At 42.4% G+C, this 19130-nt stretch overlaps 1 long non-coding RNA gene across 1 annotated transcript; it reads right to left on the bottom strand.

The window, feature by feature from the left end:
• Window positions 1-7627: 7627 nt before the first annotated feature.
• Window positions 7628-18037, bottom strand: LOC130252328 (uncharacterized). The gene is made up of 3 exons (XR_008840335.1): window positions 15308-18037; window positions 14232-14327; window positions 7628-7683 (listed from the first exon to the last, which is right to left on the bottom strand). It is a non-coding gene; the product is annotated as an uncharacterized LOC130252328 (long non-coding RNA).
• Window positions 18038-19130: the final 1093 nt, after the last annotated feature.

Genomic DNA, 19130 nt, shown 5'->3' with positions numbered 1-19130 from the left:
CAGGCAGCACAGAACCTGTATATTGAAACAAATTCTCCAGCTAAGGTAAACCAAAACTGATTAGGGAAACTTTTCCTGATGAATAAGTCAAAGATAATGGGTACAGGACAAGGGGAATTAAGTTTAAAAAAATGAGGCTTTTTACTTTGAAGAATGACATGTGTCATAATCTTGTTATTTAAATTTCTTGTTTTAGTTTTTCACACTGACACAGAAAAGTTACTTATTTAAAACCCCATGCCTTGAGCACTTTTGAGCAGTAACAGAAAGACACAAGATTGCTCTGAGCAATCTTCTAAACTACCAAGTCACAGCACTTACAGGCCTGGTTCTGCCCACAGAGGGTACCAGAGATATGCCACAACATGTGCAGAGGCTTCTTTTGGGAAGGGAGGGCGACTGGGGTGTGTCTCTTAGGAATGATGAGACAGTAAAACTTTGCACATTTACATTTCCAGCTGTGCCCACTGCAATATGAAACACATATCATCCCAGTGTTAGTGGGGAGAGAGGTCCTCTGCTGGGAAATCACTTTTCCCTCCTTTCAGTTAAGTGCAAAATCATGATGCACCAGGACAGCAGAGAGAATCCAAGAATAAAGAGTGTCTCTCCAATGCTGTGTTCACTCAGCATCTCCCTCTTGGTTATCACTTCCTTCTTACACTGCTGTTATGACATTTCTTACAGAATCATTCCTATTGCCTTACCTTTAACTTGTGAGAGAACTGCTAATGGGCAAAACTTACTACACAAACCAACTAAACTTACTACTAAACAACCTTAGTGACAGAGGCTGTTTCCTTTGTGACCCACACAAATCTCCCACAAAAGGAAAGCCTTACTTGAAGCACCAACACTCAGAGCAAGAGCAATGTTTTCCAAAACTGTAAAATACGTGTGGTACACTCCATCTGCAGCCCTTGCATCTATTACCTTCCCCCACATTCTGTGCTGTGAGGAACATCAGTGTGAGAGCTCAGAGTTTTCCTGATGTGGGAAGAACACATGATCACCCAGACCTACTGCCTACCCCTCCCTGAGTGCCCAGAGAATGTTCCAGGAGGAAGCACTGCTATTCCATGGTGGTGGGATCTGCTGTGAAATTGCTGTATTCACACTAAAAGTGACCTTGCAGATAAAGCCTGGGAAGCTTTACAACATCCTATGTGCAACATTTTCTATTAAATACCTTGGGATGAAAGTGCAATAAAATGTAAGTTCTATAAAGAGTTTTGATTTTAATAGCTTCAGTTACTAAGTTCAGTTTTCTGGAGATTTGGCAGGCCTTCCTAGAGTGTACTGGGATATCTGAAACCTCTTTTGTTCTCTTTTTCTATTTTTTTTTCAACTTAGCTATTTGCAACCATCAATGAATAGTGGCAAAACATGACATTTAGAATTAACCCTGAAATCTTGGAACTATCTGTTGACCAAAAAAACCAAAGCAAAATGTTTCAGCCTTTGAGCAGAGTATCTTTAGTCCTCTTTTAATAACTAGGTTTCACTGTGTCAACATATTATATTATATTATATTATATTATATTATATTATATTATATTATATTATATTATATTATATTATATTATATTATATTATATTATATTATATTATATTATATTATATTATATATTATATTATATTATATTATATTATATTATATTATATTATATTATATTATATTATATTATATTATATTATATTATATTATATTATATTATATTATATTATATTATATTATATTATATTATATTATATTATATCAATCCCTTGATGGCAGACACACTCCAAGAGCATAAAGGAAAGGGTTTTTACTTCAGTGTTTCACAAGACTTTTATATGTGTTCATCTGACTGGCATTTGCATTAATATCCTTCATTAATTACAAGTTATCTGCCTATTGCAGGGAGTACAAGTGTTTTGGAGGCCACAGGCTAGAGCATTGTGATTTAAATAAAAATCGCACAGTGTCCTGCTTTTTTTCCAGCCATCAGATGTCTGGATCGACTGCACATTCCAACACTTTGGAAAGGAGATTTTGCCTCATGTACTGGCTAAAGGAATGTTCCAGTGTCATCGCTGGGGAGGGTGCAGAGGGATGAATGCATTTAGAAAACAACTTGAAGACCTCATCTGTCTATTCTTTCACGAAGTCACCCAAAACCTTGTGTCTCCTGGGTATGTTTTAACCTCCAGCAGCACAGTTCTGCTCTCCCTAGGGTGGAACCCCAAGGATTTCAATCCACATCAGGCTGCTCAGGCAGCCAAACAGCAGGGAACAGGTCCAAAGCCAGTTTCAATCCACATGATTTTAAATGTTCCCATCACCAAAACATATAAATACAATGGGATACAAACTCTGCCCTCACTCACCTGACATTAGATATTCCTTCTGATATTAGAAGTCAATTTGTCTAATTCTCTCATAGTCTATTGCCTTGAAATACCAAAATCAATGGAAATTGCCTGTTAAGTGCAGGAGTTACAACAGATCAACTCATTTGCTTCTTATGCTCAACAGGACCTTTTCAACACACCTATGTAGTCTATGAGGAATGAAAGCAAGATGTTGTTCATGGGATTTAATAAGGCTCTGTGGAAATTATAAACCTGGACAAATCAAACAACTAATTAGACTGTGCAGGTTTGAACACCATCCCACAAAACTTCTTAAGGATCTAATTTCCTACTAGATTTGCTCCAGCAACAATGCAAAAAAGATTATCAATTTCTCTTTATGTTAAAAGCCTTCTCACATGAGAGTCCATGAGGAAATATTATCTCAACTGAAGGAAAGCCATTTTTAGTTAGGATGAGGTTGTAAACTTTACCAAGTTCACCATACAGGGCACACAACAGTGTTGCTCCAGGGAGCACCTTTGCAATATCCTAAAGCCATGAGGAGGTGCTGGGTCTGACTTTGTCCATATCTGATCTGCCATCCCAGATCCTGCTTCTCCAGGACCAACAGGGAGAATGCCTGAGAAAAGCAGGACTGCAGACAGCTTGCAAGTTTGCAATAACTGCAAGTTTGCAATAATTTTGGTAACAAACCTGCAGTCTTAATAAAACCTCTCTCAAGCACAGCAAAAACCCCAAAGACTCAGAGTATCAGGAGAAGAGATGCTGGTCCTGCCTTTGCTGGGACCTTTTCCTGTGTAAAGAACAAATGTCATTCTGGGGCTTTACAGCAAATTGTTAATTGGTTCGGTGCTCAGAGTTTCTAATGCAGCAGAGAAACAAGGTATTTGTATTAAGTTACACTTAAACTCCACTTCCCTCTTATAATATAGTGAGATTGTTAAGCAGTGTTAAAGGTCCTCACAGCTCTGTTCCAGCTCCATCACCGATCCCACACAAGAGCAGGGGGACACCAATGGAGCAGGAATTAGCTGTGCCCTGAATCTCCCTGCACTCCCTGCAGCCAGATGCAGCACCACACCATTTGGCACTGCGTGCTACCGGGCACTGTGCACGGCTCGTGGTGCCACCTGGGCTGGCCTAGTTTGCACTGGGCTAGGAAAATACAATTATCATATTTTCCAGCTTTACTCGAGCTGATCCCCAGAGTAGCAAAGTTTCCACATAAAGCAAAAAGTACTTTTTCTTTGTATCCTGCCAGTCCTTGCAAATGGTACAGCTGAGAGCAGGAGTGTTTAAGTGATGAGAGTCATTCTGAGAAGAAAGGAATAATTTGCTATGAACCTTTTCATGTTTTACCTCAGGCTGGTGTCAGCTGCAGGATAAACAGCTGCATCAATCATCCTAAATATAAAAGTAATTTGCATGAAAGAAACATATTTTTGACAGTTGAAAGCTGACAAAGAATTTACTATTTATAAAATAAGAGGCATTTTGCTTATACACCTGAGAGAAATCAATAAGAAGAAATAAAGACCAGCCTAATAGCACCTACTATTGACAGAATGTTTTATTTCTTTACTCTCTAAAGGTCACATTCCCAACAAATTTTGACCTTCCAGTTGACTGGACTTTGTGAAGGTTCACAAAACTCAAGAATTTTGATTTTAAGCAGTGCTCAAACCAGCTGTACACCCTATGGAAGAGAGGGGGAGATGGCTGACCTGGGGTGAGATAACACTGGTTCTCATCACATTCAATTGCCAAAAATCATCTTGCACTTATCATCCAGAGAGGGGAAGGAGAGGTCACCCTTAGGCTCTCCACTCTGCTTTTCCATAGGATTCCTACTTCCTCTTCCAAAGCACTGCAGTCTCACTTTCCTGCTGGGCTCCAGCCCCAACAACTGCAGCAAGGAAGGAGCTGCTGAGGGTGTGCAGAGCAGGGGGAAGTACCACCAGCCACATCATCCCACAGGGACTCCACCCTGGACATGCAGTCAGGAACAGATCCACTGGGAGATGCTGGGGTGAAACCTGCTACACAAGTGCACACTACTGTGGCCAGTGTTAAATTCAAATGGAACATATTTTTCTAAGAAATAACCAAGGCGCTGGGGAATGCTGGAATTAGGTCAGAACATGAGATTCATGGAAAGTTTGCCAACCCTAGTAGCAATCCGAGCAAGGGCCAGGTTTGGCATCTAAAAGGATTGTTTTTCACTCTGATAATAGCAGTGAAAATTAGAATTGGTCCATCAAGCCCAAACCTGGCAATGGTTCTCATGGCCCTGGTGGAACACAGACTTCTCATGGTCTGTGAATGCAACACATGCTGGAAAGGGCAAACAACTGACATTTGATCCCATCTCCAGGTCTGACACAGAAAATGAAAAGCCTCCCATGTGGGTCTTGTTTGAAAAGAGAGATGGAAAGGCAGAGGAACTATGTACAAACAATGGTGGAGCCCATTTTGAGTCAGAGACATCTCATATAGCCATGGTACAAATTCACAATGGATTTACAGCTCCTGTTGAACATTGGCTGCACCAGGAAAAGAGAAGAACACAGTATGGGCTTGGGCCCTGAAGGAATCCTGCTATGGCTTGGATCACGCTCCCTGGGACTGAGTTTGCAATACAGGAAAGCAAAATATAGAAAATAAAAACTAGGTGTGAGAAATGGTATATGTTTTCTGTCACAAAGCCAGCCAATGACTGCCACCAGAGTTTGTCAACATTCCCAGGAATTAAAATCAGGGCCATTTGCAAATACTTACAAGCAAGAAACAAACACCAAATTCAGAATCAGATACATAAGGTTCATAGGCACAGGTGTGGAGGGATTACTGCACAGTTACAGGGAATTTCATGAGGACATCAAGAAGCTCCTGTCCACAGGAGAGACATGATAACTGTCAATATGGACATTCCCATTTCATCCCATTAATTTAAAAAAACCAAAAAACCCTGAATACTTACCCCAAAGGACACGTGGCTGGCTCACAGACACTGCAGCCACATCAGCTCAGTTGCACTGAATGTCCAGGATGGAGGCAGCCAGATTTCTCTCTTCCATCTTTGATCTCTTCCAGGCAGCTGGAGCTGCCTGTGAAGTGCAATGACATGAATGATATGGTTGTCACTGACAGCTCTCTCTTTTGATCTTGGTGACATAAGGCAAGGCTGAAGTGGGTGCTGCCAATGCTACAAGGCCACATTTTGAACTTGTTTTTCTCTTATGAAGTCAAGGCAGTGCTAGATTCAAATGGCACAGGGCTTTGTCCAACCCTACATTCCCTGGGAGATAAGAAAGGCATTGACTGGGCTTTTAAAATATACACATGGAATTGCCCAGATGCTACAGCCAAGAGCAAAAATGAAAGAGAATCAAGTTCTGTTTGTCCACTTACATCCCATCACAGAAAAGCTTCCTATACAGACACACTGGCCTATTAATTTTGAACAGACAACTGTGATCCAAATGTCATTTCAGCAGTCAAACAGGGATACAACACAAATGATCACAAAATGAGCTTAATGAAGAAACACATTTGGTCACAGCTGCTGTTCAGACTAGACTGGAAGAAATCCAAAAACCAGAAGGAAGTGAGAGCATTAGTAAATTAGAAGGAGAGATCAAGAGCTTGCTCCTGTAAAGAAATCCCAGCTTTGAAATCCAAAATATTTAATCCCAACTACCAATATTTCTTCCAGACCAAGGGGAGGCATCTATAAAGAACACCTGGAGTCTTTGTAGACCAGAAGCCCACCACAATTTTTGTGTGCCCTTGAACTGTGCCAGCAAACAACAAAACCACTGGCTCGTGCTTATGGTGCCTGCTCAAACTATCCACAAAAGCAGAGACTTTTAGAGTGAAGAGGAATATTAGTGACTGCAATTCGTACAGATGGAGGAGGAGGGAGGATTGGGGTCAATCTTGTTAGACATAATAGGACTTTTTTCATTATGGATGAAAAGATTCAGCTCCTACTGTTATGAGAATGGATAAGTGCAGCTGTGGTTTAACCAAATTCACAGGAGGTTGAATGAGGCTACTGAGACAAACTAGACAGCAAACTTCCAAAGGCTGCTGGAATATTTAAGATTCCACCTCGCCTGGGGTGGATGCCTGCAAAATATAAATGCAATTTCCATTATGAAAAGGATTACATTTCAAACTGCTGCTGGCTTTTATAAGAATTATTGGGGCTATCAATCCATATCACCAAGGCATAAGCTGATCACCAGCTGGGATCAGGAAGAAATCCTCTCTGCTCCAAGCCCAACACATCTATAGTGCTGGATAATTAACGGGCTATTGAGGAGAGGCAGATTAACACCTTGCTTTAAAGTATCCAGAAGTGGCCTATCAGGCCAGATGGACAGTTATCTGCTCAACTAATGCAACTTTTCTACTCTTAGGAAAACACACCATTGCTCAACAGAAATTCCCAATTATTCCTGAGTTTGGTGCCATTATGAATCACTAACCACTTGAACCGCTGACATTTCAGTGGTTTTACTACAATCTGTGGCTCCTGGGATGTCTCAAAGTCAGATCTCTCGTGCCACCCTCACGAATCACGACTGCAAGCCAGGGAACAACCATCTCCGGTTGCTATGGCAAAGCCATAAACAGATTGCTGAGTCCCAGGATGCACAGCCTTGGCCTGAGGCCTTCCAAAATCCAGCTGGATTACTGTACATTACAGTTGCTGCTCCTCTGCTCCACAGAGTGAGCCTGAGATGTCTAACAGAGAAAAGCTGCCTTTTTTGAGATGCTTGTGTCAAAGAACTTTGAGAGAATAAGACACGGCCACATTAAATCATTTTGGCAACAAAACTGATGAAGAAAAACACAATAAAAATGCTGCAAAGAACTTTTCCAAATGTTTCTTTGAAAAAATTTGCACACAGCCAAGAGCTGCTGGTTCTGCACCAAACTCCTAAGCCAATCTGCTCTTTCTTTCTTTTCATTTTCTAAAGATTTTATTGGTACCTCTAAATTTTCAAGCTTTTTATAAGGCAAAGACCATATCTTGCCAATGACTTTTCCTCTACAACTCTGCAAGTTTTGTTTCCAGTGTTTTACCATTATTTTAAAGTATTTAAGGTTGCAAGATCTTCAGATTTTGCACCATTTAGAAGTGGCAAGTCTCTGCTACCTACCTGATACAGCAGTGAAACAGTTATAAGCTTAATTATTGACACAAAGACTGTAAGGGAAGAGTCATCCAAGTAGAAATGAAAACCACCTACCTCAGAATCCCACAGCTGCTCACCTGCACTCAGTACCTCAGAAAGGAACTGCAGGTCTGGTTTCCTAGAAGAGAAATGGGCTAAAGATTTCCACTCCACCTTTTCAAGATGGGAGAAGCTCCAGTAAGGTTGATTCTTTCCAGAACCATCTCACTGATGTTATTGCTAATTGTCACCTCTTTCTTTCATGGTCATTTTAGACAACTGACAGGAGCTGTTATAAAGGATTTTTTTTTAAAGGATTCTGTTTTAAAAAGACAAAACTAAAGCCAAATGCTAAAGCTTTCAGCTGCTTAAATCTTTCTTGGCTGTTCAGTTCCAAAGAGAACTTCCTATACATGGGTTTTGAGTGGTAATAAAACTAGCAAGAGTTCATCAAGACTTGGTTTGATTTTGTCCCAGTAATGTTTGCCTTTAATTCTGGATAAATGGGACAGGAGTTTTCAAGCTACGTTTGCTTCTGGATAAACTATTTTCTTTTCCTTAGCACAAAATAAATATCTGCTTATTGCTATTTTATCTGAAAAAATACTTTCAGAAAAGTGCTTGGGAAATATTCAAATAATGTCACGTAATGTAAAACTTTTCCAGGATATCCTGGAAGTTTTAGAAAGCTCCAAGCTGTTCTGGGTCACAGGGCCCACAGCAGGCTGTGAAACGTATGCAGGGAAAGGCATCATGTGTACAGTGCTGGGAAAGGTCAGCTTTTAACCACTGTGCTGGATGAGTACAGGACAAGCAGAATTCATTTCAGAAGCTAAAGAGATGAAGTCACGTCACATTTGAGCTGCTCTGCACTCCCTCAGCACTTTTGGGAGCTGTCCTGACCGGTCCCTAAGCTGTGTGTGCCTTCCCTGCAGCAGCTCAGAAGTTCTTCACAGGACCAAAGACATGCTCATATACTCCCTTGAGACTGGCCTCAAAGAAGTGGAATTCTCCTCCCTCCCTATAAATCCCTGATGCACAACAAATGACATCTTGCAGGGTTGGGAAAATGCCTTTTTTACCAAACAAATCCTATTGTTTGTTTGATTCTTGTGGTTTCCTGATGCTGGCTGCAGTTTGGGGGCAGCAGTAATTCCGTAGGCTCTAAATCAGCCAGTTGGCTGGCTCAGAGGCTGCTCTTGCAAGGACACCAAGGAGCCTCTAACCACATTCTAAAGCAGAAACTCTTTCACACAAAAATATTTCAAAAATTAAGAATGCTTTCATTAACGCCCTGGGTGCTAGTCTGAATTCAGGCTCTCTGAAGGATTAGGAATGCCAGTACAATTCCACAGCAAATGCTGGAAAGCACCCCAGAAAACTCTGTGCTGCAAGTTGATACAGCAAATTTGTAAATTTGACACATCTAAACTCAAACTTTTCGTTATGCAATGATTTGAGCTGCAGAAACACTTTCCCTGGAAGTGGTCAAGGCCGGCTTGGACAGGGCTTGGAGCAACCTGGTCTAATGGAAGGCTTGGCATCCTGCATCTATGGCAGGGGGTTGGAATGAGATGATCCTTCGAGGTCCCTTCCAACCCAAACCATTCTGTGATTCCATGACAGAACTTACTGCTTACATTTCCTTGGAACTTGCTTAAAACCAGAAGAAGATGGTATACATTTTATAACTGGGTCAGCACAATAAATACTAAATAAATTAATAATGGCCCTGTTAGGCAAACATTACACTAACAAAGAACTTGAGTCTGCTACTCCCCAGACCACGGTTATTTTTCTAAAGAGTTGTTAGTTTTGGAAGCACTTACGACACTCGTCGTATTTTTCGGAAACAGAACAACATTTCTTCTATCCTTTATTGGAGGAGACAAAAAAATAACAATCCTAAAGAGGTGTGGCCATTAAAAATCATCTGCTATCTTTGGCTAGAGCACGAGGAGGCAGCTCCAGCAATCAAGCCAGGTCCCCAGGGTGGAAAGAAGAATTCTGTCTCTTATCCACTTTCCAGGTTATTCCAGATCCTGAGTTCTGGCAGATCTAGTAAAGAACTGCACTTGATGACACCTGTGGTTTTGAAGCCAAGTCTTCTCTCTCTGCTACATCATAATTCTCCATAGCAAGGAGAAATTCCTGACTCTTCACTGACATCTGGCATTTACTTGTCGCCCCGGGCATACACATTGGTACTAAATCATCTCTAAGGTCCCTTCCAACATAAACCAGCCTATGATCTTAAGAACCAGATTATTTTCTACAAAAATGCACTGCTATTAAAAATAATAATAATAACAACAATAAATATATAAACAAAATCTCTCCCTGAAATCCTCACTCGACTACAGACTTACACCAGTTATTGGCCTACAAGACAAACACTGCTGAACTATTTCTAATTTTAGGTTTTGAACTGTATTGTGAACTATTTTAAGACACATAAATGATTAAGCTTGACAGCATAATATATATAAAGAAATACAAAACACCTTGTATCTATTTTCTCACCTTTCAATGTATATCAAACTGTTCTTCATTTCCACCTTTTATTACCTCCCTTCCTTTTTCTTAAAATCTGCAAATCTAACTCTCAAGCAGGTTCTTCGTCCTGCTGATGTCAGAGAAATATACTGACTAAAAGGTCCTTTCCAAATTTTCAAGTTTCTCCATTAGCTGCCATAGCCTTCCCCCCAAGATACTCATTTATTTACAGAGACATGTGAATTACAACACTTCACAGTGTTTTAAATAATTGTAACTGCAGAGACATCAGCCAGACAAAGAGGTAAAACCTTGGCTGGGATAGTTCTGCCTCGTCATGAGAAGATTTAGTTGCTGTGTTCTTTCTGGACAGTGGTAAAAACTCAGAGCTGGGGAAGGATGTAAATATCTTCTCTGGCTGACCCAAGTACTGGTGTAGAATACATTTGCTAAATGTTCCAGCAGAGGTTAGAAAATTGCTTGGGATAGCTTGGAAACTGCTCTGAATTAGAGACAGTAGAGAAACAGCTTCATGATAATCAGAAAAATGTTTACATCCTCAATACACAGAAATATACACGGAGCATGACCTGTTGAGAAATAAAACCTGCAATTTCAAATTTATTTACTGACCCAACTGCAAGAGACTATTTTTTAGTGCAGCATTCACGGCCAGGTGACATGCATAAAACAAGAGCATGTGTCAGCACTTCCCCTCCAGATGTTTTCTGTCCCTGCTCACCTCCTGCCTGGCTCCCTGCCTATCTCCTCGCTCCCTCCCACCTGAGACAGCCTCTCCATGGCTTTCTCCTCTTTCTGCTGCACCTTCTAGCCCACCCCTTTCCCACCTGAACAAACACAGTCTATTTCCATTCTGCAAACTGTTGGAATATCTACTGATCTCTACTTGTCTAGAGCGACTCGCCCAGGGAGTTGATCTTGGATGCACCAAAATATGTCCAAAGAAAGGCTATAAATCACAGTGCTGCTTCCACAGAGACAGAGCAGACAGCACTGAGGCCTCGCGGAGTGAGCCTGTTCTCACCTCAGCATGAGCGTTTAAGAAATCCAGGTTACAGCTGGGATAACCGGGTAGGGTTTCACATAACTGAAAATTCCACTTTAGCATGAACTGGAGTTTTCCGGTGGGTATTTTCTTTTGTAAATATTATACACACCTGCTTGTGCAGAGGAGACTCACGTCATCTAAAAACTAGTACATGACTAGCAATTGTCAAATTTCTGTGATTATCCAGGAACCTGCACCAATTAATCAGTTTGATTTCCTTCAAAACTTGGCAGCAAACACAAACAACTCAAATATTATGTTTCAGGGGCTTCCACCTCCCCTGAAGGATTCAAGACCGGGACCATCACATTGACAAACGAACATTTGAATTACAACAATGAAGTGCCATTGCTAGATCCACAGGGGTGGTTCTACTCTTATCCTTTATTTCTCTTCACTATGTATTTTATTGGATTATATTTTTATGCTTTTATATTGCTACATTTCTACAGATAATAACCAACACGCTACACATCTCCTTCCCATTGAAACCAAATTGTTCTAAAAAGCCAGGCGGGAAGCTCTCTGTACGTAAGGCAGGGGCCCCCCACACATTTGAGCCACAAGTCAGCCTCTTGTCCACACCAATGCAGCAGAGGCAGATGGCACGGCCTGCCCAAAAAGGCAGGGTAACTTGTGACCTGCCCCAAAATGGCGGCGACTGCCTACAGACTGCTGAGCCACAAAATGGCAGTGACTGACCCACAGACTGCCCAGAGCCACAAAATGGCAGGAAGTGACCCACAGACTGCCGAGAGCCACAAAATGGCAGTGACTGACCCACAGACTGCTGAGCCACAAAATGGCGGTGACTGACCCACAGACTGCCCAGAGCCACAAAATGGCAGGAAGTGACCCACAGACTGCCGAGAGCCACAAAATGGCGGTGACTGACCCATAGACTGCCCAGAGCCACAAAATGGCGGTGACTGACCCACAGACTGCCCAGAGCCACAAAATGGCGGTGACTGACCCACAGACTGCTGAGAGCCACAAAATGGCGGTGACTGACCCACAGACTGCTGAGAGCCACAAAATGGCAGTGACTGACCCACAGACTGCCGAGAGCCACAAAATGGCGGTGACTGACGCACAGACTGCCCAGAGCCACAAAATGGCGGGAAGTGACCCACAGACTGCCGAGAGCCACAAAATGGCGGTGACTGACCCACAGACTGCCGAGAGCCACAAAATGGCGGTGACTGACGCACAGACTGCCCAGAGCCACAAAATGGCGGTGACTGACCCACAGACTGCCGAGAGCCACAAAATGGCAGTGACTGACCCACAGACTGCCCAGAGCCACAAAATGGCAGGAAGTGACCCACAGACTGCTGAGAGCCACAAAATGGCGGTGACTGACCCACAGACTGCCGAGAGCCACAAAATGGCGGTGACTGACCCAAAGCCTGGTTAGAGCCCCAAAATGGCGGTGACTTACCCACAGCTTGATGAGATCCCACAAATGGTGGGAACTGACCTGTGTCCTTACACGAAAGGGCGATGACTGACCCACAGCCGACTGAGGGCCCTGAATGGTGGCAACTGACCCACAGCCCACCCTAATATGGCAAGAACTGACCCACAGCCTGCCGAGAGTTCCAAAATGGTGACAATTGACCCATAGCCTGCTGAGGGTCACAAAATGGCGGGAAGTGACCCACAGACTGCTGAGAGCCACAAAATGGCGGTGACTGACCCACAGACTGCCGAGAGCCACAAAATGGCGGTGACTGACCCAAAGCCTGGTTACAGCCCCAAAATGGCGGTGACTTACCCACAGCTTGATGAGATCCCACAAATGGTGGGAACTGACCTGTGTCCTTACACGAAAGGGCGATGACTGACCCACAGCCGACTGAGGGCCCTGAATGGTGGCAACTGACCCACAGCCCACCCTAATATGGCAAGAACTGACCCACAGCCTGCCGAGAGTTCCAAAATGGCGACAATTGACCCATAGCCTGCTGAGGGTCACAAAATGGCGGGAAGTGACCCACAGACTGCCCAGAGCCACAAAATGGCGGGAAGTGACCCACAGACTGCCGAGAGCCACAAAATGGCGGTGACTGACCCACAGACTGCCGAGAGCCACAAAATGGTGGTGACTGACCCACAGACTGCTGAGAGCCACAAAATGGCGGGAAGTGACCCACAGACTGCTGAGAGCCACAAAATGGCGGTGACTGACCCACAGACTGCCGAGAGCCACAAAATGGCGGGAACTGACCCACAGACTGCCGAGAGCCACAAAATGGCGGTGACTGACCCAAAGCCTGGTTACAGCCCCAAAATAGCAAAGACTCACCCACAGCTTGATGAGATCCCAAAAATAGTGGGAACTGACCTGTGTCCTTACACGAAAGGGCGATGACTGACCCACAGCCTGCTGAGAGCAACAAAATGGCGGCAACTGACCCCCAGCCTGCCAAGAGTCACAAAATGGCGGCAATGACCCAGAGACTGCCGAGAACCACAAAATGGCGGGAACTGCTCCACAGCCTGCCAAGAGCCCAAAATGCCTGACTGTGTGGGCCCCACAGTGAACATTAAAGTACATCCATGCCTGGGGGAGGGCCCAGGAGACCAGAGCAGACAAAAGAAATGACACATGGGTTAAGATGCTCCATTGCCCTGGATTCAAAGCAGCTGAGGCCACATGGGATCCTGGGATGATCAATATATATATTTTCTCACCGTTTTCTCTTTTTCTTTCTTTCCCTCTTTCTTCTTCTACCTTATTCTTCTCAAAATAATCATGTAAGCCAGACAAAAAAAATCCAGTCACTACCTTAGTAAATGCCTTGTTTTATCTGGATAAGTTGGCTGATTTTAAGTTTACCAAGTTAAAGCTTGTGAAGCATCTTACTTTGCATGGATGTTGTTTAAAAATTTGCCAAGTACCTTCCTTTACATTTGCAAGTTTGCAAATAAAAGTTTGTTACTGAATAGCTTGAGAATTTGGTTGTTTCTATGTACACTGCTCAGAGTAAATCAAACAATTTTCCCCTAAACCCACTGAGTGGATTAGGGCATAATAATCTTTAATTCCAAATTAGAAAAAACTCTATGATTCCATGACAGAAAAAAGCTAATTTCCCATGTACTCCTTGGGAACCCACCTGAAGGCTCCTTTGGGCAGGGTTGCCCTCCCCTGAGTACTGACTTTGTGCTTCCAACTGGAGCTTTCCTCTACTCCAAAACCTCCCCAAATGGCACTGCAGGAGGAAAGAAAAGGTAAATTAATTGCAGCTGGCGCAGTGAAGTCTATGAAACAGTAAAAGACACTTCAGACTACCAGCTTTGGGAGAAAAAACAGTATTCCTGAGAAAAAACAGTTAGAAGGCATGATCCAAAAAAAAAAAAAAATGTTTTGAGGTGCCAGAAAGTATTTGGAAAGCTGCTTGTTTCAGTTTGAAAACTCCTGGAAGTGTGACAGTCCTACAGATGTGCACATCTGGCAATGCAGTGTGAGCTCTACCTGCTGACACACCTGTGCCAGCTCAGCCCACTTCCAGTGGATAAAAACAGTGGAGAAATGAAGCAGCAGCATCTTCATATGATCAGTCAGGATCATCAGCGACTTTCATTGAGTCTAAAAAGATGTAGGTTGGTTTGGGTTTTTTTAAGAATCCAAATGCTCTCACCAGAGAGAAAACCAGACACAGTGATTCCTTCAGGAATAATTTCTCTACCTTATAAATAATCTTAGGAGACCAACTAATCACCACCCAAGCAAGAGCCTTTAAGCCAATGAGTACTTTCCTCCCTCCCATCACTTACCACAATACTTTGCCTAGGTTCAGTTCAATTTCAGCAAAGAAGTGTCTGAAACTTGGAGGTCAAGCACATTAAAGTCTAAGCTACAAATCAAGTTTTTTATTACAGCTTTATATTAGGACCTAAAATAAAAAAAGGACCATGAGAACTGCAGTTTTTCCATACACTAGCAGTGTGGAAAATTTGAAAAAAATTCAGGAATTCAGAAAACAAATCTTCATTTGTTTTTTCTAAGCAGTAAAATAATTGTATCAATGTTGCTTACAAGACAAGAATCCTGAAAATACACCTGAGAAAACACTTCAAAGTCTTTACAAAACAGCACTTAGAAAAGGCATGAGAACAATTATCAAAATTATCAAAATTTTATAATCAGAAAAAGAAAAAATGTATGAAGTATTTTGAAGCTGCAATTTACCTTTCTTTACAACAGCAGTTTTTCCTTGCAGTTCTGGACAGACATGAGTTTCCACAAAAATAGTGTTAAAAATCACAATTTTTCCTGTTACAGACAGAAAATCAGCTACTACATAAGCAGCAAAACTGCAGAATTTCTTAAGGCTCACACATGTAAAAGAAAGAGACAGAAGTGTGTGTGTACACACGTGTGTGTGTTTAGGCACTAGAATATACTTACTATGCTACTGTTTGCAAACCTCATTTAAAGCCCAGCCATGTCCCTCTCAGCAGTGAGAAGCTTTAGCCACCTCCCAGGATGTGCTATTAAAAATGGTGATATCACTTTGCACAAAAACAATGCTGGGATGCTCACCCAGCTGAGGGATCCATTTTCCTGAGCACTCAGACGTAGCTAACAAAGAGATTAATTCACCACAGGTAGAACTACAAGGAGTGCAGTAAGAGAAAAAGGGCTGAACACAATTCAAGGTCAAAAGAGATTTTTTCAGAACTTTACAAAACAACATTTTCTCATCACCTGGGTTTCTCTCACATGAAAATATCACATCTGCTGTCTTTTTCCCCCCAGAAAAACCTGCAAAATGCAGCATTTTCAGCAGGCAGCTTTCCTGGGATAAGGAACAGAACTGGCCATATCAAACATGCATTATTGCTTCTCAGTTTGGAGCAGTGGGAATGCTCTCATGTTACTGGGGTACCGAGTAAGTGGATGCTCGCTTCTCTTAATCATAAAAATCCTGTGTGAGTAAAAAGCACTGGTCCTGAGAAAGCAGTAGTGGAGTGACAGAGCTGACCCCATAGTCATTTCAAGTATTACTCCAGAACTACTCTCTTAAATGCAGACATCTCACCAATTTTTTTTTTTTTTTTAATTTTTGTTATTTCAATTCCCTTCCTTGTGTCATTTGCCTCACTGCCCAGGTGATTTCTCCAGGAGAGTCCACACACTGGCACTGTTCACCCTGGTTCTTGTCATGTCAGCTAGCCCTCTATGGAATAATATCCCAGCATGATTCAGGAAACCTCTCCTAACAAGACAGCTTTGACACAAGTCCATCATTCCACAATAGGACACACTTTTGTTTTTAAACCAGGGCTCACATCTGCAGAGCACAGTATCTGTCAATAAAATGGGATGATAAAACAATCAATATCATTCTGTCCCAAAGGAAATGGCAAGGAGGAGGCAAATAAAATCAAGGGCAGCTTTCCTTCAAGTGTTTCTATGATACCTGAAATCATAGGAGAGAGCCAGGGATCTCCCCCTGCGTCTCAGCAGTGTCCCTGATTTTCCTCCTCCTTCAGTTTTACATAATCCCAATATCAATTTCGTGCCTACGCAATCAAATAATTGCATATGAAAGGGCAAGAAAGAGCATTTAATGTAACAAAAGACCCCAAAACACTCTGGAGAGACATTGATTTTCCTATTGCTTGAACTCACATGAGGCAGCTCAGGAAGATCAGCCTCCAACCTACCTTGCTGCATCTGGCAGGAGTCTGTCTGACTTTCAGGGGAAAGAGATCAGTACAAATGCTTCCTAACCTGATGCTTTTAATGTGGAATTTACCAAAAAGTGAGGAGGTTTTTAAGGACTTGAGAGAAGTTAAATGCTTTGGAGAATTTCTTCTCCTAGCAAGTGTGAGATAGAAAACACCAAAATACTGTGGCATTTCCAGTGAAGAGAATCAGCTACACACAGAGAACATAGAGCCTTCCCTCACATCTGCCATCTCCACCATGTTTGGATGCAAGAAAATTCCCAGCAGCAGAAAGGTGGAATACTGAAAGTTAGGCAAATCTCACCTCTGTCTACCTGCAAACTTAGTGTCTGGGGTTTGGGAATAACCCTCATTAATAGAGAGATGGGGCAGTCAATGGAAATGAACCCACACTGCCTGTCTCTACCTTCACATCATACTGTATCCAGACTCCTAAAGCAATTTTACTCTCTGGAAATCAAGAGGATCCATGCAAAAAATTTAATACTCCAAAGAGGAGAAAAAAATGGTGCTGTGCTTTTTCAACTTGCCAAGTTAAAGGAATGTTATTGAGGGCTCTCTTACATAAATGTTCCTCGACCTCTGACTGAACCAACAGGTCTTAAAAACTGCATTAGCCAAAGCAAATTCCCACAGCAAATGAAACATCTAGCCGAGAGTGCACTGGACTTTTGTAGGAGCAGCATGAGGAAAACTCCAAACGGCAAGTTAGTGTTTCCTGTTTGGGTCTAAATGAGCCCAATAAGCTCGTGATGAGCAGCTGCCAGCATGCAGACAGTAAAACTACACCACACTGATTTCTCCTTTGAGATGAAGCTAAAGCTGATGGGAGCAGTTTAAGGCAAGAATGTAATGCCTGACGGCCAGATTGCTGCTAAACAACCTATTGCTCCTCAAGGAGGGCAGACAGCATCAGGAAAGCCATCCTAGAACCCCAACCAGGATCTCATTCCAGCTTCATCTCCTACAGCATAGCAGCCCACAACCCTCTGGACATCCATTACCCTGTGCACTAAGGCACAGCTGCCAGGAATGAAGCTGTCTGTGACCATTTGTCTGTGACACAGACACACAGGCATAAAGAAAACTGCTCAGACACCTTCAATTCTGCAATTTAAGCACAGTCAGCTCTGCAAAACAAAGAGATTTTAACAAATTTTGGCAAATACATGTACATCCTTAGGTCACACATCCTTTCTGTGCCTGCAGACATACATTTAGTCTTGAAACAAAAAAAACCTTGCAGTCACCCAGATGCACTGATCCAGGGTGATTGCTGCATGTCTCAGGAGGTGAATTCATGTCACACAGAACACTAATGATGTTCCCTGAGTAAATTCCTTAGAGCAAAAATGTCTTCTGCACTCAAGAAAACAGCTCTTAAGAGTCAGGTCCTGCTGTTTCCAGGGTTCAGTGAACTCCTATGACATGCAGTAGAAAAACCTGCCTTATGGCTATCCTCAGGGTGTGAAGGAGCACAAAACCTGCACTTCAAAATTCCTAAAAAAACCTGCACTTCAAAATTAATCAGTTTTGTTTATACTTCCCTACACCAAGCTTTTATGGCATGAGAATCAAGCATTTGGGGTGGTATATCCTTGGCTTTACAAAGATACTCAGCATTCCAACATCAAATTTTAGTAATAAAAGGAACAGAGGCAGCAAGTTTGGAATAGCAATTAGGCTTGTTCCCAGAAAAAAGCAAACAGTCTACATAAAATAAGCTGCAGGGGTTTAATCAGTGATAAACTTTAGTCAGAACTCATACAGTTGACCTCTCAGATCTTTTCTTTTGCAATTTGAAGGCTATTCTAAACTTGGAGAGACCTATGATGAAGAGCAGTTTATTTGCTCAGCTTCCTTCCATAAACCAGAAATATTTATATGGCAACAGTCAGAAAGAATCCTACCAAGCATGCTAGAAGGCGTAGCAAAAACCCGAACATGATGGAGAGAAACAAGTGTCTGTTGCTAAATCATTTCAGTATTTTTGGCAGTCATTTTACAGATAAAGCAGGAGACGTGTTCCTTGTCCGCGTCCAAATCCTGGCATAAGCAAAGGGATAAAAAAAGAAACAATCTTTGTATCATTCTACTCGCAGGAGGAAGAAAATGGAGAAAAGAATGAAATCTTTATTCCACTGAGATCGGTCACAGAATTCCTGCTGGCAGCAGCACACCGAGAGAGACTTCAGAGACTCTCTGAAAGGATGAATTTAGATGGATTCACTCAAATGAAGCATAAAAATCAACACGCTTGGCCTAAATTTGGAAAAGTTTTGGCCCACAACAAGTCCCAGTGATGCTCACCCAAAGAA

The sequence above is a fragment of the Oenanthe melanoleuca genome, chromosome 4 (assembly GCF_029582105.1).
Source record: "Oenanthe melanoleuca isolate GR-GAL-2019-014 chromosome 4, OMel1.0, whole genome shotgun sequence".
NCBI classification, from domain to species: Eukaryota; Metazoa; Chordata; class Aves; order Passeriformes; family Muscicapidae; genus Oenanthe; species Oenanthe melanoleuca.
Note: the sequence above shows the minus strand (reverse complement) of the source record. Positions and strands in the feature narration are given on the sequence as shown.